Raw genomic sequence first — 26,358 nt, forward strand, 5'->3', positions numbered from 1 at the left:
ACCTGGTCCGTATCCGCTCAGGGGATGAATGGAAGACCGCGTTCAACACTCGCGATGGGCACTATGAATACTGCGTGATGCCCTTCGGCCTGTGCAACGCACCAGCAGTCTTCCAAGAATTAGTGAACGATGTGTTTCGGGACCTCCTCTACGTCTGTGTGGTGGTATATCTGGATGACATCCTTGTCTTCTCTCCGGACCTCCAGACCCACCGAGAGAACGTGCAACTGGTTCTACAAAGACTGAGAGAGAATCGTCTGTACGCCAAGTACGAGAAGTGCGTCTTCGAACAGTCTTCTCTCCCCTTCCTGGGGTACCTCATCACCGAAACCGGACTGCAGATGGATCCCAAGAAGGTCTCCTCCATTCTCAACTGGCCTCCTCCTTCTGGACTGAAGGCAATCCAATGCTTTCTGGGATTCGCTAACTATTACCGCCAGTTCATTCCTCACTTCTCGGCTCTGACTGCTCCTCTCTCCGCCTTGACCAAGAAGGGGGCTAATCCAAAGGACTGGTCACCTGCGGCCGACGCCGCGTTTGGCGCTCTAAAGCGAGCCTTTGCCTCCTCTCCTGTACTCCACCGTCCAGAGTTAAACCGCCAATTCACCTTGGAGGTGGATGCCTCCTCCTCGGGAGCCGGAGCAGTGCTCATGCAGAAGTCCTCCTCCGGGAAGATGGTGACGTGCGGTTTCTTCTCCAAGAGCTTCTCCGCGCCTGAACGCAATTACACCATCGGTGACCGAGAGCTATTGGCGGTCAAACTGGCTCTGGAGGAATGGCGCTATCTTCTGGAAGGAGCAGTGTACCCTGTCATTGTTTACACGGACCACAAAAACCTGGAATACCTGCGGACTGCTCAGCGACTGAACCCACGGCAAGCCAGGTGGTCCTTGTTCTTTGCCCGGTTCGACTTCCAGCTTCATTTCCGACCCGCGAACAAGAATGCACGCGCTGATGCCTTGTCTAGGTCTTTCGTGCCCGTGGAACAGGAGGAAGAGACATCTCAACCCATCATCTGTCCAAGTAAGATTATCCCGGTGGCTCCTGTCACCCTGGCCCAGATACCACCTGGGAAGACTTATGTCTCTGAGACTGACAGGCAAAAAGTGTTACACTGGGGCCATGCCTCGAAAACAGCCGGTCATGCAGGTCAGAAGAAAACATGGAGCGCTATTGTACGTCATTACTGGTGGCCATCCCTGCGCACGGACGTCGCCTCTTTTGTCTCTGCCTGCTCCTCCTGTGCCAGGAACAAGACACCCAAACACCTGCCATACGGCCGTCTTCTGCCTCTGCCCATACCCTCAGTTCCCTGGCAACACATAGCGATGGACTTTATTACGGACTTGCCTTTGTCCTCCGGACACACAGTCATATGGGTCGTGGTGGATCGGTTCTCTAAAATGGCCCATTTCGTTCCTATGGCTGGACTGCCCTCTGCTCAGGAACTCGCGGACGCCTATATACAGCACATCTTCCGCTTGCATGGCTTTCCATCACACATAGTGTCCGACAGAGGAACTCAGTTCACCTCCCGCTTCTGGAGGGCTCTCTGCAAACATCTGGGAGTGACCCTGGACTTCTCTTCGGCCTACCACCCTCAGTCGAACGGCCAAGTGGAACGGGTCAATCAGATATTGACCTCTTTCTTACGTCACTACGTGAACGCCCATCATGACGATTGGTCCACGCTTCTTCCTTGGGCAGAATTCTCCCATAATCACCACGTCAGTGAGTCCTCCTCCAGTTCTCCCTTCCATGTCGTCTACGGACTTCAGCCGTCTGTCCCATTGCCTGTATCCTCGTCCTCGGACATCCCTGCTGCTGATGCAGTACTCCGTGACTTTACTACCATTTGGGACTCAGTTAAGGCGTCCCTTGCACGGGCAACACTGCGGATGAAGAGACACGTGGACAAGAGATGCCTAGATCCTCCGTGTTTCTCTCCGGGAGATCTCGTCTGGCTTGCTTCCAAGTACATCCGACTGAAGATACCATCCTACAAGCTGGGACCTCGCTACATCGGGCCGTTTAAAGTCCTCGGCAAAATCAATGAAGTCTCCTACAAACTGCAGCTCCCGGCCACAATGAGAATACCCAACTCCTTCCACGTCTCTCTGCTCAAGCCGGTTGTCCTTGGTCCCTTCTCCGCTGCCGCCAGCCCGGCTCCTCCTCCTATTGCTGAGGACGACATCTATGCGGTAAGAGATATCGTGGCCATGAAGACCGTACGTGGTTGGCAGTTCTTCCTGGTGGACTGGGAGGGGTATGGTCCTGAGGACAGGTCCTGGGAGCCCAGGGAGAACGTGGGCACTCCTCTGATCCGTGCCTTCATGTCCCGGTTGCGGGGAGGGGGGCGTGGGGGGGGGGGGTACTGTCACGCTCCCCGGGTCCTCGGCTCCCCTCCCCGGGTCCTCTGCTCCGCTCCCGGGTCCTCAGCTCCGCTCCCCGGCTCACCTGCCACGCTCCCCGCTCTCCAGCCTCCGGTGCCCGTCCTTCCCAGGCCCCCTGGTCTCCGCTCCTGGCGCCCGACGGCTTCCCAGGTCCTGGCCGGCTCCCCTGCGTCCTCCTCTCAGCTTCCTTCCCTGGCTTCTGGCACCCGGGCCGCGCGCATGCGCATTAGGGCGCGCGCGCGGTCACTGACCCTTTCTTAAAGGGCCAGTGTCAACTAACAGGAAATGATGCACACAGGTACAGGGTATATAGGGGGTTAATGTCCAAGGGAGCGGGGCCTGTTCTTCGTGTTTTCCCAAGCTAGGAGTCAGGTCTCCTTGTGCTCTGTGAGATACTTACCTCTCTGTCTTCTAGAGCCGATCCTGCATCGCCATCCGGTCCTGCGGTACCTCGAACCCCGAACGCTGCCCATCTGCCATCCTGACAGTCCGTACCATCTCGGATCCCTGCGGTGACCCGTCATCTCGCTCCAACGGTTCCGGACCCTGCCTGACACCATCACGGCTTCCGAACCTGAGCTCCGTCACCCGGACCACCATCAGTGACCTCGTGGTCCCAGGGACTTCTCCATTTTCTCCCAGTGCACGGACTGTCCTGCTACCTACAGTGCTCCGGCTACCGGACTCCTTTCCCTCATCCGGGAGTTCGGCCCAGTGGATCCACCTCCAGGGTCTACCCGTCCATCTGGCCCTAACAGCACAATGTGCATTGTGAGGAGTCACAAGTCTGTAATCACAAAGGTTGACTGTAGACTTGTACCCTCCAGCACGGAAACCCCTTTAATGAAATTGCCTATAGTTTAACATTACAATGCCTTGGGTGATACCTGCTTTGAAGCAGTCATAGGCTACACCAGCAAGACAAATAACTTTCTACTTTGACTGATGGAAACAATGCAAAATCCGCAACAAGGTCCCAAGTGTCATTTATACAAGCACCTCCTTTTTTAAGGTCCTTTTACATGATTTGAAGTGAATGAGCATTCATAGTAAAGCTTGTTCCCTCTATCTGCATCAGCAAAATACTTGTTTATTGTGTGATTGGATTTTTATACGTGTCTAAAAGTCTTCGCCATTGGCAGCACATCCCCCATATAAACAGATGATGTGCTGCAGATAACATGTACTGTATATATCTACCGAATGATCGTGGAATGTTTTTAACATAATTATTAGGCTAAAATTGACCGATATAATTGTGCCGTTAGGGCACAAGTCACTTTTGACATCAGAACCTTTTTGGACCCTGCGATCTTTACAATTTCTATAGCTACTTCTTAGGTTATAAACATGGCTTGGGGTTTTGTGTCTTGTGCAGTGCATGATGGTAATACCACTGCATAGTAGTTCCATATAGCATTAATGAGCATCATTTAACATAGATGTTATATGTGTACACTATGATGCTGCAATTTGAGCACAATATGCTGAAAGAACAGTAATTAAACACTGTTATCCATATACAGAATTATTAGACCACATTATGTTATGTAAAGGGGCTACACCAAGATTCTTAAGTGGTCACCAGCCAATGCAATGCTACCCTTAGATAACAGTAATGTTACTTGAGTATTCAGAGCTGGTCCAGAGCATGAAGGTAGTCAGAATGTTTTTTTTTTCTTTCACTACAATTCATTATTACTTTCTTACTGGAGACACCATGTCTGAAATTCTTATGACAGGACCCGAGCTTTCCAGTCTGATTTGCAAACTTTATGATCACATGACCCTCCGCTGTTTTAAGGTCTGATTAACCTGTAATTTTCATATGTCAGCCAAGAGACCTGCTGTTATTAGCTTGGATCCTGGCCTTTGCTCTGTAACTAGGGCACTGCACTTGCATCCACACTGTACACTGACTGAATTATATGGTGGACACTTGTGTAGAGTTGTTTTCTCAGTCACTGATATTGGTGAAATATTGGTACTGTATGTTCAGTTGTCTTGATGTTTCTATTAGATGTTTAAAAAAAATGTACTTTTTTCCAGTTTCCCAAATTTCATTGATAGCTCAAAGAAGACTTCTACTTTATTAGTTTTCTAGAATAAGTTATCCATTGAATTTACCTGGATTGTTAAAGCACCTAATTAGTCAATTCTATAATTTCCTTACTTCCACCATGTCAACCAACTTAATCGACTCATTTATCATTCAGTGCTTAATATGCTGCTTTAATAAAAGAAGTAAGGACAAGGTTTTCACAGATTTTGCCTCAGGGTAAGGATATCATTTGTTCAGAATGTAAAAAATAACTTTTATACACAATAAACACTTAATCAAAAATGTGTTTAAGAATAGTCAGTAATATATATATATTTAAATGATAAAAATGAATATATATAGTACATAGACACATACAGACTTTGTCAAAGAAGCTCTTACTTGACTTAGACTCAAAATCTCACTCTATTAATACTTCACTGTGAAGAATATTTTTAGTTAAATATCAGGATCCACATTAGACCCAAGTTGAGATATGGTCTAAAGATGAGAGTAGACAAGTGTCTAACAATCATGCAACAATGCTTAACCTCTTCACGACGCATGACGTACTGGGTACATCATGGATCGTGTCAGGTAATGCATGCCAGCTGCCGCCGGCAGCCGGCAGAGATTGCTGCACATGTCAGCTGATTTGAACAACAGACATGTGCAGCTATCAAGCATAAGTGGATTCGTCAACCACTTGGCCTTTAACCCCTTACAGCGCACTGTGGAAATGTCACAGCACGATTTAATAGCAGGCCGTGGTAAGCATTCACATCGGAAGTCACGTGACATGATCACGAGGATCTGATGATTGCCCATGGTAACACAGGATCATGTGATAACTCCTGTAGCTATCATGAGCCACTGCCTCTTACACCCAGCAGACTGCCATTTGTAATAGGAGAGCTGCTTTTCTACAGATCTCAGCTGTGTAGCTGTGATCTGGAGAAATGGAAGAGCGATCAGACAGCTCGTTATAGTCACCTAGGGGTAATAGTAAAATAAAAAAAGTTAAAAAACGTTTTAAAATATTAAAAGAATAAAAAAAACTTAAAAGTTCAAATCACTCCCCATTTGCCCCATTGAAAATTAAAGGGTTAAAAAAATTAAAAAATATACACATATTTGGTATTGCTTCATTCAGAAATACCTCATCTATTAAATTATAAAATCAATTAGTCGGATCGATAAACGGTGTAGTGGCACAAAAATTCCAAACACCAAAATTACGCTTTTTGGTCGCTGCACATTTTGCACAAAATGCAATAATAGGCGATCAAAATGCGCTTCTGTAAAAAAATGTTCCCATTAAAAACATTAGTTCAAGATGCAAAAAATAAGCCATCATCACTGAGCCTTAGATCCCAAAAAATGAGAATGCTACGGATCATGGAAAAGTGCGCCTTATTGGGATAAATTTCTGATTTTTTTGTATCCCCTTAGATAAAAGTAAACTTATACATGTTTGGTGTCTAGAAACTTGTACAGATCTGAGGCATCACACCGAAACATCAGTTTTACCATATAGTGAACACGGTCTATAAAATATCCCAAAAACAGTCATGCAATTACACTTTTTTTGCACTTGGAATTTTTGTGGCATTTTCCAGTACGGTATATGGTAAAATTATGGTTTCACTTAAAAGTAGAACTAGTCCCACAAAAATAAGTTCTTACATGGCAAGATTAATAAAAAAAAATGTTATGCCTCTCGGAAGAAGGGGAGCGAAACTCCCCCCCCCCGGGAAAAATGGAAAATCACCCGGGGGTGAAGGGGTTAACAAATATATATAGACATATGTTTTCTCCTTATTAGCCGATATACTTCACTGACTTTTCTGTGTTACAGGTGATTTATAATTAGAATGTACCTATTTATCCATGATTTGTGTTTCACTTGTCATTTTTGGGTTTTGTTGAATAAAATGGGTGCGGCTACATTTGTTAAATGTGACTTCTTAAAAAGTTGTCAACTTACTTCTATGACCAATGTGGTACAAGATGGCTGAGAGGTTTTATGGTTTTCCTGCTTAGCTTTATTTGTGGCAGTTTTACTGAGGCAAATTTAGTAATTTAGTAAATAACTGTCCAAAGTTGATCAAATCCGCCAAAATCCGGGACCGACAGATTACTGCCGGATTGATAAAAAAATCCGGATCCGCTCCGGACTCCGGTGCCCATATAAGTCTATGGGGACCAGAATCCGGAGATTAAATATGTTTGTGGAGGGGATAGGGGGTAGGAGCGTGCACGGTGTACTCACCCAAGGCTGTGTCATGGCAGCAAACTCCTTATGGGTCATGCTTTTCCCTTCCGGAAACGACAATTCAATATTCACTGTTTTGCTCGCCCACCGGCGCATGTAATTTGTTGCAGTTAGATGCGCCCCTACCCTGAGTGTCAGCGTGTCAGCTGACTGCAGCAAATCACAGGCTGCAGGACGGCCGGTGGGCGGGGAAAGCAGAGCAAGTGTCTGCGGGTCAGTATGGTGATCGTGCATGTGTTTCAGAAACACATGCATCTTCCTGTCAGAAGTGTGCGGCTGTGCTTTTTTTTATTATTTAAATAAATTAAAACAAAAACAAAATGACGTGCGGTCCCCCCTAATTTTGATACCCAGCCATGTGCATATGAGACATAAGAGGAAGAAGCTGTGATCAAAAACTATGCCCAGCCACAGAAACCATTATCCTACATACTAAAGTATTTCTCTCGCAATACTGTGTCCCTCCCATCACCCAGAGGTATATCTAAGCTTTGTAGCACCCAGAACAACAATTCTGTTTGGAATATGTCATTTGCACACTTAGTAATGTGCAGGCAAGCTGCTCTTCCAAATTCTCTTATTGTTCAATGAAAAACAGAGAAGTAGGAAGCAAAGCGAATTGTCACATAACTAAGTATGAAAACTGCATATGAATGGAGTGGTCATGTCATGACTCCTGGAAACAGCAAGCAGAGCTGAATCCTGACAGATAGTATATTACATGCTGTTAAGATTGGACATGCTACACTGTTTCATTTAATAAGCAAAAGGGTTGTTCAGGTTTGAGATAAAAGTCTGCAGTCATTTCAGGTGACTGCAGGCTTCTGAATTCTCAGAACACATCCTCTGCACACTTTTAGGATTCTCCCATGCCAGTGACGAGAATGGACGGTCATGTAAGCACAAGTGATTTGTATACTTCTGACCACATTCCGACTAGATGTGTCCAGCCTCACTCAATTCAGTTTCATTGAGCGACACCATGCATGTCTAGTCAGCACATGACCACATGTATGTAAATCACATACTTACGGTTTCATGACATCCCACTTTCACTGCCGGCACCAAAGAATCCTGACAGTGTGCTATGTATGTGCTGTAAGATTTCAGAAGTTTACAGTAACATAGAGTAACAAAGAGTGATTGCAGACTGATCACAAACTTGGACAACTCCTTTAATGCTCCTAACATAAATAAAAACATGACCTTAACTTGTCAGATGGCCAATACTTTATTAAAGAGGTGGTCCACGACTTTAACATTGATGACCTATCCTTAGCAGGTGGCCATAAATGCACAATTCTGGATCTGATCCATTTTCTGATTGCAACCACACCTTGGTATTGCACATCCTTCTCATTGATTTGAATTGCAGCAGTTGGGAAGTACCCGGCCACGGCCACTATCAAAAAAATGGAGCAGATCCGGAATTAAGCACTTCTGGCCACCTGCTGCCGCCACTGGCACCTAAAACAGATGATTGGCAGGGGTGCTGGATGCCAGACCCCAGCTACTCAGAAATAAAGTAGTGAACAACCTCTTCAATATAGCCATGTATGACATAATCTTACAAGTATTGAATTTTTACTTGTGCATAAGACCAGAACTAATAAGAGCACAGGAATACATTACCAGAACCACCAGAGGAACCAAAATACATCATTAGAACCTCGATCGGTACAGTAACACAGCATCACAACCTCAAGCAGTACATACATTTATCATGAGAACCATCAGCAGTACAGAAATACATCACCAGAAACATCAGCAGTACAGAAATTCATCACCAGAATCACCAGCAGTAAATAAATTCATCACTAGAACTACCAGAGGTACAGAAATTCATCAGAAACACCAGCAGTACAGAAATACATCTATATAACCCCATCAGTACAAAAATACCACATCAAAGCCCTTCTCAGTATAGAAATACATGAACAGAACCACCATCAGTACATGCTACTTCAATTGTAATGTCATGTCAGACCCATATACATTTGTTTTGCATGAACCTACAACTTTCAGTACATTCTTAACCATGATAAGGAGATACTTGTGAGTTATCAGTCATCATCAAACTGCAAACCAGACAGGAACCAAAGTACTGATGAGAATTAGTCAGTATCACAAATACACATTTACATTCAGGTACCTTATAGATGATGATGTCTCTGATCAAAGTCGACTCTTTCTTTTCTTCTTCTTGTCTAGATGCCATGATGTATTATCCACAGCTCATCTCTGCTGACTTCCATCTTCTCTGGTATTATGCAGCACATCCTGGCACGATACCCTTAAAAATAGAAGAATGATTATAATAGACTTATATAAAAATATCTGCCCTATGCTGTGCCCCTGAATAAATAATTCCACCTCACTGTGTAATCTACACAAAATATGATGTAGACACTGTCTCTCTAACACACTGTCTCTCTAATGGTACTTTCCCTCCACATTGCCCTCTCCTTTTATACTGAACCCCTCTTCATATTTTTCTCTACACTGTGTCCTCTTATACTGTCAAAAGCAAAATTCTGCCAAGCAGAAAACAGAGCCCAAAAGTCCTAGAATATACTAGCTACAAAGCAAGGACTAAAATATAACTTTTAATGAAATATCTTTAAAAACATCAACAAACAATACATAAAGTGCAGTGCAATAATGTGCAAATACACATAGCATAGATCTCACCCGATCCTTTTCCACGAGCAGACCATACACCACCGGATAAAATAACTCTGAGGGGCTGAAAAAGGGTCAACCAATCCAGGGTCCATATAAATAATCTCATAACTCCTGTCATGCTCCATGTATATGCTTCCGCCCTTACAAGGGCAGCACCCAAGTATGGCAACTATCCCAATGAAAAACAGGCCCTCCTAACAGGTTTCCCTCTCAGGTTAAATCAGTTCTCTCTTTGCTGCATTTTGTACTACATAACAATTTTTTCATGTTTGATGGATATGTCTACCTCCAGCTCAAGGGCACAGCTATGGGGAGCCTTTGTGCTCCCTGTTATGTTAATTTGTTCCTCGGCTGGTGGCAGGACACCTGTGTTTTTGTTTAGATGATGTCCCGGTACACCAGTATGATTGATATTTGGATGCGCTTTATCGACAATGTCTTTGCGTTGTTGAGGGAACCCCAGGATGAGTTCTGTAACTTTGTCAGAGATTTAAACTGAAATTCTATAGGTTTTAATTTCACATATGTAATTCATCTGAAAGAGTTATCATTTTTGGACCTATTGCTTACAGTGGATCTCCCCAGGGTAAGCTTCAGACTACCATCTATAGGAAGCTCATAGCAATAAACCCACTCCTGAGATGAAACAGTCACCATCCTCTTCCTCTCAGGCGTAGGATCCCCAAGGGTCAATACCCCCGCCTGAGACGGAACTGTTCCAGTCAGGGTAAGTTAGTTGAGAAGGCCAGTGATCTCAGAGAGAGATTTCGTGATAAAGGTTAATCAGATCACATTTTAAAAGATGCCTATCATCACTCTCTTTAGCAGAATAGAACCAAACTTCTCACTCCCAAGCAGAGGTGGGATGAGGGGGACGAGAAAATCAGATTTATCACAACCTTTACTAAGCGGGCCAATCAGATAAGACAAATACTTGAACATCATTAGGGTATCCTCAAAATGGATAATTACATTGCTCATTTAATTGGCCCACAACTGTATGTAACCTTTTGCAGAAACCGTTCGTTATGGGACCGTCTTACACATTGCCACTTTGTCACACCAGAAAGACCTACAACTTGGATCCTTAAAAAACATACAGCTTGCTTCAAATGTGGTTCTTGTGTGGCTTGCGTACATGTTCACACAGGGAAAACATTCACCACTACTGTTACGGGATAATCTTTTCATATCAGGGATTTCATAAATTGCAGGACAAAGGGTATCATCTATTTGGCTACCTGTCATTGTCGGAAGCAATTTGTTGGAAAGACCTCGAGGGAGCACCCCCAACGAGTAGGCGAGCATATGGGGGACATAAGGAACGAGCGTGATACCCCCATATCCAGACATATGAATTTGCAGCATAGTACAATAGAGAGGCCATCTTGTTTATGGGAATTCTCAAAGTGAAATCTTCTCCAAGAGGGGGTAACTTTGATCGGCTACTTTTACAAAAGGAGGCTAGGATGATCTTTAGCTGACAGGCCTGCCGCCCTCAGGGTCTTAACGATCAGATTGATTTTGGTTGTTTCATCTAATATCCCTGCTTGGGGGGCTTTTCTTTGAGTTGTCAAATAATCAGTGAAAGTGATCAAGAATAATAATTCTTGCCTATTTTGAATGATATTTAGCCTACACCTTATTATAGGTGTTCCATTTTTAGGCTTGGGGATTTTATCTGTGGGGTTTGGTCTCTAATGTAATTATGGTGAGCCCTCCCCACATATTATAAACAGTTTTTGGTGTGGCCCTTTTGTGGTCTGGGTATTTTGATATTCACCTGTTTTTGTTATTATTGATATAGAACATACTCAGGTGTTTGTTATACACTCTTGTTATATGAGATTTAGGGTACCTTGCACTGTTTATTTATTTTTCTGCATTTAACACTAGAAGTCCCAGACATTTTGAGCCCCCCCCTGAAGTCCCGAAAGAGGCTCAAATGACCCTTAGTCCAAACTGACAACTCTGATGGCTCTTATTAGCATCCTTTCATTTGTAAATGTAGCCATTGCCTGAGGAATCTGCAGGGGGCAATTGTGTTGATCCACCTCAACAAAGGTCTTGTAAAAGAGTGTAAACAAAAGAATGTAACCTGCTCCTGAGTGTGTCTACCCACTCCCCAGCTGCATTGTTGTGCAGGGGACATGCATAAGGTCGCTAACACCTTAGCAAATTTGCATGCAGCCTTTTGTGCTGTGGGGGATAAATAGGTGACTGCTTCACCTATTTTGTTTACAAGAAACAAAATGCAGAGAAGGCACACCATTCAACAGGCATTGGAACTGATCCTGAGCAACACCAACCCTTCTGACTCAGATGGAGAAGGCAAAGTCCTTCAACCGGATTCGGACTCTGAGCTGTCTTCAGGTTAGATTTTTCAAATTACCTATTTTTATTTCCTGACTTTCTTTTTTATTTAGAACCAAAACAAGATGTTAATTTGAAATTATTTATCTTGCAGATGAGGAGACTCCTCCTCTACCAAAAAGGAGAGCTCGGTTGGTGAGTGAGCCGACAGAGACCGCAAAAGATGGCACAGTGTGGCGTGAAGTACAAGTGGGGAAACGTCTCCATTTTACCCCAATAGAACTGTACCCTACAGATGGAGAGCCAAGTGCTAAGGCCAGACGAAGTGTCCGGAGTCGCCTTCAGAGCTTCCTCTGTTTTATCACTCTTCACATGCTTCGTAGCATTCAAGAATGGACTACTCAACATGCACGTCACACAGAGCAGGTGGATTGGTTCATGGGTCTCCCGGAACTAATGGCATTTATTTCAGTCATTATCTTGCGGGGGGTGACCAAGGTTCCATCATTACGTGACAGCTGGACAGCAAACCTGGCAAACCCAAGGATCATTACATTGCATCATTGCTATGACCTGAAACCACTTCCAAGACATCATGCAACACCTACGCTTTGATGACATGTTCACACGCAGTGAACGAGTGGAGATGATAAGTTTTCTGCAATCTCTGATGTGTGGAGATCATTTGTCACCAACTGCATCGCATCCTACAACCCTTGTCGACACATCACTATTGATGAACAGCTTTTCCCGTCAAAGACTCGCTGCTGTTTTCTTCAATACATTGCAACAAAACCAGACAAGTTTGGCATCAAGTTTTGGGTGGCTTGTGACTTGAAATCAAAGTACATCTGTAATGTCCTCCCATATCTTGGCAAGGACCCCAGTCGTCCCAGCGGGGAGAGACTGTCCGAAACTGTAGTGATGAGGCTGATGGAACCATTCATGGACAAGGGGAGAACTGTAACCACGGACAATTTCTTTACATCATTGTCACTTGCACAACGACTGCTTAGCCGGAAAACCAATATCCTCAGCACAGTCAACAAGAGTCGCCAGGAAATTTCTCAATCCGCTAGACAGATGGACCGCACTGAATTCACCACTTAGGTGTTTTCAACCACTGGTGCCACACTGACAGTGTATGCACCCAAACGAAAGAAGGCTGTCTACATTCTCAGCAGCATGCACAGCGTGGTTGAGACTGAGGATACCAACAAAAGGAAGCCAAACACGGTCACACAATACAACCACACAAAGTGGTGTGGATGTAATGGACCAAATTGTGCGGGAGTACAGCGTGTGTGCAGGAACACAGAGATGGCCAGTCGCTGTGTTCTACAACATGATTGACATGAAAGCACTGAATGCTAATGTTCTTTATCAGGCATGCACTGGGGTGCAGGAGAGATGGGTGGACTTCCTAGTTGAGCTGGCAAAAGAGTTAGGTGGCTCACATGCCACTCACACACACACACACACACGCAGCCCCCCACTGCAGTCTATTGTAAATATGTGTGGAAGTGTTTTATTCCTTGTATTTTTTTTATTATTTTTACAACAAAAATAAAAAGCATGGAAACAAATACCAGTTGTTCTTTTGCATATTTTTCACACTGAAATTTTAGTCTTCTTGTGCAAATTTCGCACTAAAAAAATCGCATAAAAAAAATCGCAGCCCATTCAAGTCAATGTGTGCGAAAAAAAATCTCAAAAAAATCACAGCTACTTGCGATTTTTTTGCGATGTGTCCCATTGGTCATATAGATCACTCCTCTGGGATTTTTTTGCACGAAAAAAATCGCACAAATAAAATCGCAGGAAAATCACACCTATGAAAAAAATCGCACGAAAAAAAATCGCAGCGATTTTTTTTGCATCGAAGGAAAAGCGCTAGTGTGCTTGAGGCCTAAGGTGTCCACCTATAAGGGAATGTACACAAAACTAACATAAGGTTTCCAGGTGTCTGGCAGAAATCCCCGATCCATGGGTCAGATGTATAGAAAAGGGAACAGTTACCTACCAGAGATATAGCATAGAATATACTCAATCTGCAAGGACAAATGTCCTGAGCGCTATTGCACATCTAGTTACGCAGAGAGTAGAGGGACGGCTGCCAGGGCTAGAGGTGATATAGCCTGTGATGTCTCCGCATGCTGTATCGTCCGCCATTACCACAGTCCTCTTCAAAGAGCCCGCGCCCGGAAGTGAAGGTGGGCAGTACCGTCCTGGAGTGACTGACGCATGAAGGAGCCTATCACCTCAATGTCCCGAGAAACCGGAAGTGAGGTATCAAAGTTAGATTGACATCAACAGCGGCCTATAGTAGCCACTGTTGCTAACGGAAATGATGAAACGGAGCCGCTAGCTAGTCACAAATCTAATATAAGGTCTTGAGATTGTGTTAACAAGCCCAATAGCCTCTCGTTGCCGCTCGGGCTGCCGGGAATAACGTATCAGAATATGCAGATATTGATAAGCCCTAGATGAGGTCATCTGCCCAGATTGACATCTCCGGCAGCCTGTCGCAGCCAACGATACCGTCGGAGATGACATATCAGAACAAAGACATAAGAACTGGTCCTATAGTAAATGGATCGTAATACTAGTGAGTGTATATATCCAAAACGGGCCACGGTCACCACAAAGAACATATCCATCAGCCAGGGATATATATAGCCTGTCTATACCCAGGTCAGATTATCATATATATGTCACCAATGGACAGGAATAAGCCCCCATGTCCAAACTGACCTGCTTCACAGCAGAACCACACGTTTGATATGTATATAGTCTTTGGACCTAATTACATAATTCATGTAATTGTAATAAACAGCATCATTCCATAGGTGATACCCAGCAGAGGTATCTCTGATGTACTATTCTAGATAGATGCATTTGGATTTCAGTGGGTAGGCCCACACAATGTAGGCCTGTCCCCAAGTATTTCAAATTGCCTGGAAGGTCGATAGATACATCCGTGCCCGATATCCAACATAAATGTGGACACTGCCCTATAATGGAATGGTATCAAGGGATGTACTCATGGAGAATGAGGCCAAGGAAATTAATTGATGAAGAAAATCGGGTATAAATGACCCAAAAACGGCATGAAAATATAGTTAGCTTCCTATCCTATATGGTATACACCCAGCATTTTAGATGAAACTGACAAAGCTCAAAGTCTCATTAAGCCCACCAGGGTTAACAGAGTCTAACAAGAAGGTCCATCTTGCCTCACGTTGAAGAATTTTGTTATTCCAATCCCCCCCGGGGAGGCTTATTGACCACCTCAATCACTTGAAAAGATATAGTGCTGATGTCTCCATTGTGGCAAGAATTGACGTGTCTGGCAATGGCCGTATCTCTTTTATGACCGATATCCCCCAGGTGTTCCCCAATTCTGACCCGCAGCTCCCTCTTGGTCTTGCCCACATATCCCAAAGGACAGCTGCAGGTACAGAGGTAAACCACCCCCTGGGTCCTACAATTAGCAAAGTCCCTGATCCTGAAGATTCTACCTGTCACATTATTGCGAAATTCTTTTAATCGTTTTCGACAGAGAGGATATCCTCCACACGTGCTGGAACCAGCATACAAACATGCAAAATCTACCACCAGAGGAGACCTTTTGAAATCGATAAAAAGACGTGAAGAAGATCAGATTACCCGATTGATAGGCACTTATGATGACCAAAATCCCAGGATTATGGAGGTGCTTAGACGCTACTGGCCTATTCTCAAATCTGATCCGGATATAGGAAGATTCGTCTCGCCACATGCAAGCGTTACTTTTAGGAGGGGGAGATCGATCAGAGATCATGTAACACACAGCCATTTCTCTGCCCTGAAGGGACAAGGGACATGGCTGGATCGAAAACCCCAAGGTACATTTAGGTGCGGAAGGTGCATATATTGCCCGCGCATTAATCAAATTAAAGAATTTCGCAATAATGTGACAGTTAGAATCTTCAGGATCAGGGACTTTGCTAATTGTAGGACCCAGGGGGTGGTTTACCTCTGAACCTGCAGCTGCCCTTTGGGATATGTGGGCAAGACCAAGAGGGAGCTGTGGGTCAGAATTGGGGAACACCTGGGGGATATCGGTCATAAAAGAGATACGGCCATTGCCAGACACGTCAATTCTTGCCACAATGGAGACATCAGCACCATATCTTTTCAAGTGATTGAGGTGGTCAATAAGCCTCCCCGGGGGGGATTGGAATAACAAAATTCTTCAACGTGAGGCAAGATGGACCTTCTTGTTAGACTCTGTTAACCCTGGTGGGCTTAATGAGACTCTGAGCTTTGTCAGTTTCATCTAAGATGCTGGGTGTATACCATATAGGATAGGAAGCTAACTATATTTTCATGCCGTTTTTGGGTCATTTATACCCGATTTTCTTCATCAATTAATTTCCTTGGCCTCATTCTCCATGAGTACATGCCTTGATAGCATTCCAATATAGGGCAGTGTCCACATTTATGTTGGATATCGGGCACGGATGTACAGTTAAGTCCAGAAATATTTGGACAGTGACACAATTTTCGCGAGTTGGGCTCTGCATGCCACCACATTGGATTTGAAATGAAATCTCAACAACAGAATTCAAGTGCAGATTGTAACGTTTAATTTGAAGGTTTGAACAAAAATATCTGATAGAAATTGTAGGAATTGTACACATTTCTTTACAAACACTCCACATTTTAGGAGGTCAAAAGTAATTGGACAAATAAACCAAACCCAAACAAAATATTTTTATTTTCAATATTTTGTTGCGAATCCTTTGGAGGCAATCACTGCCTTAAGTCTGGAACCCATGGACATCACCAAACGCTGGGTTTCTTCCTTCTTAAAGCTTTGCCAGGCCTTTACAGCTGCAGCCTTCAGGTCTTGCTTGTTTGTGGGTCTTTCCGTCTTAAGTCTGGATTTGAGCAAGTGAAATGCATGCTCAATTGGGTTCAGATCTGGTGATTGACTTGGCCATTGCAGAAGGTTCCACTTTTTTGCACTCATGAACTCCTGGGTAGCTTTGGCTGTATGCTTGGGGTCATTGTCCATCTGTACTATGAAGTGCCGTCCGATCAACTTTGCGGCATTTAGCTGAATCTGGGCTGAAAGTATATCCCGGTACACTTCAGAATTCATCCGGCTACTCTTGTCTGCTGTTATATCATCAATAAACACAAGTGACCCAGTGCCATTGAAAGCCATGCATGCCCATGCCATCACGTTGCCTCCACCATGTTTTACAGAGGATGTGGTGTGCCTTGGATCATGTGCCATTCCCTTTCTTCTCCAAACTTTTTTCTTCCCATCATTCTGGTACAGGTTTATCTTTGTCTCATCTGTCCATAGAATACTTTTCCAGAACTGAGCTGGCTTCATGAGGTGTTTTTCAGCAAATTTAACTCTGGCCTGTCTATTTTTGGAATTGATGAATGGTTTGCATCTAGATGTGAACCCTTTGTATTTACTTTCATGGAGTCTTCTCTTTACTGTTGACTTAGAGACAGATACACCTACTTCACTGAGACTGTTCTGGACTTCAGTTGATGTTGTGAACGGGTTCTTCTTCACCAAAGAAAGTATGCGGCGATCATCCACCACTGTTGTCATCCGTGGAAGCCCAGGCCTTTTTGAGTTCCCAAGCTCACCAGTCAATTCCTTTTTTCTCAGAATGTACCCGACTGTTGATTTTGCTACTCCAAGTATGTCTGCTATCTCTCTGATGGATTTTTTCTTTTTTTTCAGCCTCAGGATGTTCTGCTTCACCTCAATTGAGAGTTCCTTAGACCGCATGTTGTCTGGTCACAGCAACAGCTTCCAAATGCAAAACCACACACCTGTAATCAACCCCAGACCTTTTAACTACTTCATTGATTACAGGTTAATGAGGGAGACGCCTTCAGAGTTAATTGCAGCCCTTAGAGTCCCTTGTCCAATTACTTTTGGTCTCTTGAAAAAGAGGAAGCTATGCATTACAGAGCTATGATTCCTAAACCCTTTCTCCGATTTGGATGTGAAAACTCTCATATTGCAGCTGGGAGTGTGCACTTTCAGCCCATATTATATATATAATTGTATTTCTGAACATGTTTTTGTAAACAGCTAAAATAACAAAACTTGTGTCACTGTCCAAATATTTCTGGACCTAACTGTATCTATCGACCTTCCAGGCAATTTGAGATACTTGAGGACAGGCCTACATTGTGTGGGCCTACCCGCTGAAATCCAAATGCATCTATCTAGAATAGTACATCAGAGATAACTCTGCTGGGTATCACCTATGGAATGATGCTGTTTATTACAATTACATGAATTATGTAATTAGGTCCGAAGACTATATACATATCAAACGTGTGGTTCTGCTGTCTAGCAGGTCAGTTTAGACATGGGGGCTTATTCCTGTCCATTGGTGACATATATATAATAATCTGACCTGGGTATAGACAGGCTATATATATCCCTGGCTGATGGATATGTTCTTTGTGGTGACCGTGGCCCGTTTTGGATGTATACACTCACTAGTATTATGATCCATTTACTATAGGACCAGTTCTTATGTCTTTGTTCTGGTATGTCATCTCCGACGGTATCATTGGCTGTGACAGGCTGCTGGAGATATCAATCTGTTCAGATAACCTCATCTAGGGCTTATTAATATCTGCATATTCTGATACGTCATTCCCGGCAGCCCGAGCGGCAACGAGAGGCTATTGGGCTTGTTAACACAACCTCAAGACCTTATATTAGATTTGTGACTAGCTAGCGGCTCCGTTTAGTCATTTCCGGTAGCAACAGTGGCTACTATAGGCCGCTGTTGATGTCAATCTAACTTTAATACCTCACTTCCGGTTTCTCGGGACATTGAGGTGATAGGCTCCTTCATGCGTCAGTCACTCCAGGACGGTACTGCCCACCTTCACTTCCGGGCGCGGGCTCTTTGAAGAGGACTGTGGTAATGGCGGACGATACAGCATGCGGAGACATCACAGGCTACATCACCTCTAGCCCTGGCAGCCGTCCCTCTACTCTCTGCGTAACTAGATGTGCAATAGCGCTCGGGACATTTGTCCTTGCAGATTGAGTATATTCTTTGCTATATTTCTGGTAGGTAACTGTTCCCTTTTCTATACATCTGACCCATGGATCGGGGATTTCTGCCAGACACCTGGAAACCTTATGCTAGTTTTGTGTACATTCCCTTATAGGTGGACACATTGCCTACTATGGTCTATAAGCAAAGACCTAATGTCCCTACTTAGGATTTATTACACTGCAGGTAATCTGGGGTTAAACTATGATGCTAGTCCATGGGTTTTTTGCCCTGCACATGGGTGATGCAATACGCTTTTTCCACAGGGCTGCTGCCTGGACTACAGAACATCAACCCACACAATACAGGAAAGGGCCGATTGATTCCCCCTGTTTTAAGCTGTCTATCTTGTATCAACAAGAAACCTACTATTACAACTATAGGTATAATTCTGCCACCCATATTGATATGCATGTATGGGTGTGCAGCATCTAGTGTCCGGAGTCAGATGCCCTTATATTTGAGGATTAAGACACTGTTTCCCTACGTGTGTTATTATTATTATTATTTTTTATTATAGCGCCATTTATTCCATGGCGCTTTACAAGTGAAAGAGGGTATACATACAACAATATGTGTTTTTGATTTTCTCCCTTTCCCTTCCCACTTACTTGCAGGAACTAAGTGGTTGAATGGATACAGTGATAGCTCCTGTGGAATATGGCTATCTATACGATCTAATGAGGTATGGTCTCTCTATACATTATTATAAGCCTCTATGCTCTTAAAAATAAGAAAAATAAGAGGAGACAGACTCATTGAGAGTGTTTTTTAGTTTTGGCTCATGACCCTCCCCTTTCTTTCAGGTGTAATATACTGCATGAATGCATCATAAACAGCACCATTTATGCTGAGACATCACTCCTTGATAAAATAAGGTAGAGACTCAATGTTTATTGATATGGGCCACCTTTTGACCTAGGAGGGATTACTAATAAATGGGGAGAAATAATTAATATGGCCTCTGCTGCTATCATTATAGGAAGTCTGATATGCTCTTTGGAGACTTTAATAAGACGTACTAGGCAAGCATATCCTGCTGCTGCTGTTTCATTAATCTTGGAAGTTTTTCCAAGTAAGTCTTACATATTTAGAGGCTATTGGAGATGAATATCAATTTAATTCTTGTACTGAATGACACCATGTGTCCTTTTCATTTTATTTTCAGGTGTTGTTGGCAATTTACCCCTGATGAACCCCCGACCACTTTATTAGGAGGGGGGGAAACGCGTCGGGAGAAGCTCGGGGTACCGGCCTACTTGGTAGACCCAGGAGCTTGATCCTAACTGCTGTTATACAGTATTTCGACTGGAACATAGGATTCAGTCCAGTTCAGGAACCAACATATCATACTGTTATACGTTTGTCCTGTTTTTGTACACAATTCACCTGGTTGGTGGTGGGCATAGGCAAGGGTAGAAAAGGGACAGCCAGGGATAGCCACCAGGAGCGGGGGGTGTTCAGAACATTACGACACTCTCCGCAGGTAGGAAGGACAAGTGGAGGATATAGTTAGCTCCTCTTAGACTGCATAGAACTCATCTAACTAGCTATCTATTAGTATATTCCTGCATGCTTTCTCTGCTCTCCATCTGGCCCTTCACGAGCACATTGTCCTTTGTACTCTATGTTTATTAGATACTTGGTGTCTTATTTGTTTTTACATTAATATTAATAAAGATTATTGTTTTAGAGGTTGTCTTAGGTGGTCCTTTGTGATACGCCAGATGACCTGGTCTGCATAGTCACCAGACCTGAACCCAATCGAGATGGTTTGGGATGAGCTGGACCGCAGAGTGAAGGCAAAAGGGCCAACAAGTGCTAAGCATCTCTGGGAACTCCTTCAAGACTGTTGGAAAACCATTTCCGGGGACTATCTCTTGAAGCTCATCAAGAGAATGCCAAGATTAGAATGCCAGCAAAGTAGTAATGAAAACAAAAGGTGACTATAAAAAATAATAGATAAGAAAAACTCTTTGAATGAGAAACTTTTGGTCTGTACTGTATATAAATAATTTTGTAATTGACCCAGTGTGACACCTTGAGGGTTAATTGTGCTCACACTGCACTGATGTGGTTAGAAATTTAGGCTGATGCCATTCACATGATACGCATCTATCTCTTTGACACCTTCACTCCAAATTAGTAATTAAAGGACTTTATCGCATGCGATATATATATATATATATATATATATATATATATATAGTCACCTTTTGTTATTTTGTTATATATATATATATATATCTATATATACACGTATCAAAGTCCACCAGACATGATTGATGCAGAATTCTGATTTATTGAGGATGTACAAGGAATAATATAAGAAGCCCCTGGCTGAGGGCCGGGGTGCCTACTATAATCCTATTGGTTAAGTAGCAAAAAGAGCTTACATTGAGTAATATATATAAAGTATATATGCATTTCATCATGTTATATTAAGCTAACTCAGCATGTATTAATAAAAGTAAGTCTCATAATCAAGAAAAAGTCCCTTTTTCTGAGACGAACCAGACAATGGGTGTGTTAGACAAAATCAAGCGCCATTTTAAATTAGTCCTGCATTTTTTGTTATATTCAATATGTATTAAATGCCATCGATAATAGTACTATTATCAAATCTGGTTCATTAGCATAACTAGTTATCACCCTTTTAGGGCTTCTGTTATAGTTGCATGCAGGAAAATTAGCATATTTTATATGGGTGACTAAAATAGGGTATTGTCATACTTATGTTAAACTATAGGATTATTACCGTCCTATGTATTGCATTGTTGAAGTATAACTGCATGCAGGCACACATTTGTGCATCTCACTGCATTCCATTGACTGAATGCGGAAGTTTATCGGAGCTCCATAGACTAAATTAGTTGATTGCCGTGTGCGCATGCGCATATTATGCGTTCCACTGCGCTCCAGCAATGGGATGCAGAAGTGTATCAGTGCTCGGCAGTCTAATCCAGCCGATTATCGCTTGCGCATGCGCACATTGTGCATTCCACTGCGCCTCAGTGACTGGATGTGGAAGTCATTGAACTATAGTGAATGGGAAATTACTTCAGAAGCGCGGGAAACACAATAGGTATTTAAAGAGAGTGTTTAGCAGTATGCAGCATTCCACTGGCTTTCAGGACACACAAATTATGCTGTGTGCTCTTGAACATACCTGCCATTGCAGGCTGTACTCCCCCCTTCTCACCTGATGAACTCTCTGATTTAACCTGAGAGGGAAATGCACTGCGAAGCCCTGTTTTTCATTGGGGTAGTTGCCATACTTGGGTGCTGCCCTATGTTGGTATACATTCCCCCTTGACCTTTTCCCCATACTATGTCTGTACACATTTCCTCTCACTTCCCATACTTCGTCTGTGTACATTGTCACCCTCTCTCCCCATACTGTCTCCTTATATACATCCTCCTCCCTACCCTCTCTCCCTATACTGTACCCATATAAACATTCCCCTCCCCACCCTGTCTCCCCATACTGTGTGGCCATATAAACATTCTTCCTCCTCACCCTCTCTCCCCATACTGTGGTCAGATATACATTCTTCCCATCACCCTATCCCTATATTGTGTCAGGATATACTTCCCCCTCACTCTATCTTGTTCATCTTCAGTGAGTTCAGTTCACACTAGAGCAGTTTTCACCAGTGTTGTTTGCCACCTATGCAGCACCAACGAGTGATGTCAGCAGTGTGATCACCTCACTTGATCATGCTGCTGACATCGCCCTGACCTGGAAATGCTGACAGTCAGGGTTCAATTCTACTTGCGTATGATAGACACAAGTACTATTGATTACAGGATTCTGGCACGCTACACTTCCTCTGAGTTCGGCTGTCAGATTGACAGCCAGACTCAGGGACTAGACAGCTCCCACTATGAGGTGGCAAAATGCTGCCATCGGGGAGATTCTCAGCCGGCCTTTCAGCACCACCCTCACAGCTGCACTTGAAGTACTAGCCCCACCAGCCCCCCTTTGATATGCCTCTGCCATCACCACTGACTAAATTATATAAACTAAACTGTAAACATAAGAGGGAAAATAAATGACACAAACAGGAAAATACGTACACTACTTTTTTGGTCAAAGACTACAATACAACCACTAATATAACCAACAATACCACTATACAGTGAGCATATAGTGATCTAAACAGGCAATATTCAGAGATATCTTCAGTCCCTCACATCTGCAGTTAACGCTAGCATCTCTATAGCAAGACAAATAAATTCACCAGATTAGACTTTAAAATTGATTAAAAACCAGACCAGATCCCTAAAATAATTCAGACTCCAAACTAAATCCCAAAATTAAAATGCAAATGTTAGTAAGCAAAATAGGTTCAGAACAGAGTCCATTAGATATTAGTCTCTGCAGAACATATTTCTGATTTTTAGTAAACTAGTTATAGCTGGCACTAATGTATGAACACTGCAAAGGTCGATTATGTGTGTGGATTAGGATGTGGTTGTCAGTAATCTACTGTCTGCGCATAATTATCAAGAATTGTTTTGGTACAGGTTTATTATTGCACCTTTATTCAGAGCTATATCTACAAGTGCATCTCAAAAAATTAGAATATCATCAAAAAATTAATTTATTTCAGTAATTCACTACAAAAAGGGAAACATATATTATATAGAGTCCTTACAAACAGAGTGATCTATTTTAAGTGTATATTTCTGTTACTGTTGATAATAATGGCTTACAGCCAATGAAAACCCAAAAGTCATTATTACATTGTTAGAATTAATTAATAATTAGAATAATTACTACAAAACCTGCAAAGGCTTCCTAAGTGCTTAAAATGGTCCCTTAGTATGGTTCAGTAGGCTACAGAATCATGGGAAAGACTGCTGACTAGGGATGAGCAAGTAGTGAAATACTCGGACTCGCTATACTCGTAACGAGTACGTCCTAATAATTGGGTACTCGTTACGAGTAGTGAGTCCAATACAAGTCAATAGGAAATGCGAGTAATTGTCTGCAGGACCCTACAAAGTGGTCTGGGGGCTGAGTGAAAGGTTGAAATGGATGCATGATTGTTTAAAAGCCAGGCGGGAAAAAGCCGCCGGCTTTTTTAAACAATCAGCTGATGCACGCTTCCCGCTCCCTGATGCTGCGCACCCCGCCCGGCCCTAACTTAGGATCGGGCAGGTAGGTGGCGGGGGAGCGAAGCACCGGGCAGCAGGGTGGGAAGCACCAGGCGGGGGAGCGAGGCAGCGGGGAGGGAAGCATCGGATGGGAAAGCCGTCGGTGAAGTCTATCTCTCTCTCTCTGTGTCTGTCGGTCTCTCTCTGTCTGTCGGTCAGTCTCTCTCACCCCCTCTCTCATACTCACTGATCACCTGCACGACACTGCACAGCAGTCACACTGCTCTGGCGGCTTCTCCTGGTTTTGAAAATTCTGTCCGCTCATTATTCCATCTAGTATTCACTCCTTTTCCCGCTCACCGATGGCTATGATTGAATGCAGTCAGATGCGCCCCCACGCTGAGTGACAGCTGTCTCACTGCAACCAATTACTGCCACCAGTGGGTGGGTCTATATCGTACAACGCAGCAAAAAAGAGAGAAAAGATATACCACAAATGGGATCACCAACTCAGTAATATAATTGTGAAAAACATTTTATTGTACACACTAAAGGTCCAGTCACACTAAGCAACTTACCAGCGATCCCAACAACGATAGGGATCGCTGGTAAGTTGCTAGGAGGTTGCTGGTGAGCTGTCACACTGCGACGCTCCAGCGATCCCACCAGCAACCTGACCTGGCAGGGATCGCTGGAGCGTGGCTACACGAGTTGCTGGTGAGCTCACCAGCAACCAGTGACCAGCCCCCAGTCTCCTAGTTACAGCACACATCAGGTTAATTAACCCGATGTGTGCTGCAGCTAAATGTGCACAGAGCAGGGAGCAGCGCACACTGAGCGCTGGCTCCTTGCTCTCCTAGTTACAGCACACATCGGGTTAATTACCTGATGTGTGCTGCAGCTACATGTGCACAGAGCAGGAGCCGGCAGCACAGGCAGTGAGAGCGGAGGAGGCTGGTATCAAAGGTAAATATCGGGTAACCAAGGACAGGGCTTCTTGGTTACCCGATGTTTACATTAGTTACCAGCCTCAGCAGAAGCTGGCTCCCTGCTCACTGCACATTAGTTGTTGCTGTCTCGCTGTCACACACAGCGATCTGTGCTTCACAGCAGGACAGCAACAACTAAAAAATGGCCCAGGACATTCAGCAACAACCAACGACCTCACAGCAGGGGCCAGGTTGTTGCTGGATGTCACACACAGCAATATCGCTAGCAACGTCACAAAAGTTGTTCGTTACCAGCGATGTTGCTAGCGATGTTGCTTAGTGTGACGGGGCCTTAAGTGGACGGAGCAAGATAAGGTCACATGCCTCCTGCCTCCCCCTGTGTAACTCTTCTCCTCTCCCCTTGGTACCTTTTGCGCCGTCGGGTGTGAGTATGCTACTCTGCAGACTCAGCTACTCCTAGCATAGATTTACACCCACCAATTTGTGTTGGATATACCTTGCTCTGTTTACTAGGGGTTGATTATCCTAGCATGTTATTTATCCAGGGCATGGCCACGGGCAGGTCTACGCTACAGACTGGATGATCATGTTTTGTACACCTTAGGCAATATAGGTGTTTATTACTAGCTTAATAATCTATGACCAGCGTTTATGGGGCATATAATTTGTGGTATATATACCGGTTATTTACCTCTCCTGTTGTGGATGTTTATGCCATCTATTCCATCTTAATATAATCATTTTGTTATTTGGCAAGGGCATCTTTAAAGTTCTATGTATTGATTTTGATATTCTGTATTTGACTTGAACTTACTAATACCCCTTCCTACCCTGCTCTGTGGAGCCGGTTATCCACATACCAGAACATTCACTGTTTAGAGGTTTATTGTATTTATATATAAGAAGTTTCCTCTATCATTATACTTATGTATTTGTGAAGCCGGTTATCCACATACCGGTGGCTATATCTGTACTGGGTTATCACCAACTACCATTTGGAGGTTCATTATTTGTAAGAGGTACCCTCTATTATTATACTGGTGTATTGGAGGCTGGCGTGGTGGGGAACCATGCCATTTATGGCTTTTTAATTGTTTTTAACCATGTGTGTATGTGCCCTTGTTTATCTTACTCCGACCACTTAGTGTGTACAATAAAATATTTTTCACAATTATATTACTGAGTTGGTGATCCCATTTGTGGTATATCTTTTCTCTCTTTTTTGCTTGGTTACCTTTATATACTAGGAGATCCCGACGGGTGGTGCCCTTCCATTTTTCTTGCTTATATCGTACAACGCTAAACTGTGTCGGGCAGCGATGACATCATCGCTCCGATACCAGCAGGCTTCAGAGCTGTTATTCTGTGCCGGTTCTTGCTCTGAGTTGCAGCTACATGTCACCGCTCAGTATGAGGACTGGATACAGCAGAGTCGGCGTTGGACCTCAGTTGTGGATTTACGTCGGAGATAGGTATGTTTGGGGTTAATAAATGAGTT

The sequence above is a fragment of the Anomaloglossus baeobatrachus genome, chromosome 2 (assembly GCF_048569485.1).
Source record: "Anomaloglossus baeobatrachus isolate aAnoBae1 chromosome 2, aAnoBae1.hap1, whole genome shotgun sequence".
NCBI classification, from domain to species: domain Eukaryota; kingdom Metazoa; phylum Chordata; class Amphibia; order Anura; family Aromobatidae; genus Anomaloglossus; species Anomaloglossus baeobatrachus.